At 38.4% G+C, this 1,805-nt stretch overlaps 1 pseudogene; it reads right to left on the bottom strand.

The window, feature by feature from the left end:
- Nucleotides 1–438: 438 nt before the first annotated feature.
- Nucleotides 439–1,032, bottom strand: LOC149119228 (translationally-controlled tumor protein-like; annotated as a pseudogene).
- Between the last annotated feature and the right edge of the window lie 773 nt (nucleotides 1,033–1,805).

The raw sequence follows: 1,805 nt of genomic DNA on the forward strand, positions 1-1,805 counted from the left end.
CTGGGTTTCTGGCACACAAATGAGAGACTGAAATTGAGTTCCTCTCTCCTATTTGTGGCCAGTTTTCTTGGGCATCTCTGGGAGTGACCAGTGAATGGGAGATGCCTGGCTCTCTCACTACCTCTGTGTGTGTGTGTGTGTGTGTGTGTGTGTATTTTTGCCTTTTGAGTAAATATTTTTAAAACATACTTTGTGTACCAAGTAGCCCTCGATTTTATATAGACAACATCTTTTTGTCATACTGCTTCTGTTTTATGTATGTGCCTAATCTAAGCCCAGAGATTTCATTAGTCTTTTGGTTCCTAGTCTATTTATCTATATTTTTTAGTTCAAATGCATATAATTTTTAGACAACCTAAAAGACAATTTTTCCCTTAAAAACAATGCCTTCATTCTAAGTAAATCACAGCCAAAATAAATGAAGGTCTCGAGATAATATCAGTCCCATTTCCTGTAAATCCTGGTGTTGTGTGGATACAAGCAGCAGCCAGTTCTGATAAGCAGTGATAGATCCAAAGCAGTTGTCAATTTTGTTAACATTTTTTCCATTTCTAAAGCATTCTTAAAGAAAATCATAAATGGGGTCATCTCATCCTCACAGTAGTACCAGCAGAGCAACCATGCCAAGTGGATTCATGTTTTTACCCAAATAGAACTGATAGTTTTTGAAATTAGCGAGGATATGTTTGATTTGTTGTGCATCCTCTATCATACAAGGTTTTACTCTTTCTGGTCTCTGTTCTTCAAGTTTGCCTTTCATTGATTCCAGGTAATCTTTAATATGCTTCTTGAAGGAATCTTTTGTGAATCTGATTTCCTGCAGGTGATGGTTCATGGCAACATCAACACCAGTGATTACTGTGCTTTCAGTACCTTTGCCCTAGGGACCTTCAGAAGAGGCATTCGTGCAAAGGAAGGAATCATCAATGTTATCCTCTGCCCACTGGCCATCTTCCCCTCCACCTTCAGGCACATCTTGCAAATGTTATAGAACATCTCATCGTCACTGATGAGGTCCCCATAGGTAAGCATGATGCCACCTGGAAGAAGAGGACAGTGGTGGTAGCTTTCCAGGAGGTGAAGCTCTGGGTGAGTGTGTTGCAGCCAGAATAGCTCTCAGGGTTAATGGGGAGAAGGCTAAAAAGTCCAGGTTCATCTAATTGTGGTGTTTTCCTCACCATGATCCAAGATGAAGTGAATATTTTGACATATAAGATGAAAGGCAGGATAAAGAAGGTGAACATTGCCCACACTTTCTGTCTCTGAGAATGCTCAGAGGCTCCACTCTCAGCCCCAGTAATTTCTGATTTTCAGTTCTTCCAGTGAGAATGGAGCTGTATGTTAATATGTTTAAGTATTTACTTTGTTTAACAAAGGACTCAATTCTCCTTGACTACACCCTAACCAAACTGTAAGTGACCATCTTCAAACTCTTCTATTCCCTTTCTTACATGTTGACAACATATTATTGCACCTTCAGGTATCCTTCCATGATGCAACTGCCAGATTTTCACATAAAAATAGGATACAAAATTAGCTTTAAAATACAAACAAATAATATGATAGTTTGGAGTACACATATATGTTGCAGACAGCTATCAGTTGTTAGATACAGGGAATTAATGTGCATTTTCAAAAGAAATCATCTAAATGATTATATTTCATCTATTATTGCTCATCCACAGGAGCCATTTTTTTTCTCATCCAGACTGTATATTAACAAAAGCCTCATTAGTAACAAATAGCAATTGAGTATCTGATAGAGCAAGTCTGTTTCAGTGCATGGTGGGCATTTACCAAATGAG

The sequence above is a fragment of the Oryctolagus cuniculus genome, chromosome Y (genome assembly GCF_051225735.1).
Source record: "Oryctolagus cuniculus isolate XC-2025 breed Fujian yellow rabbit chromosome Y, ASM5122573v1, whole genome shotgun sequence".
Lineage (NCBI taxonomy): Eukaryota > Metazoa > Chordata > Mammalia > Lagomorpha > Leporidae > Oryctolagus > Oryctolagus cuniculus.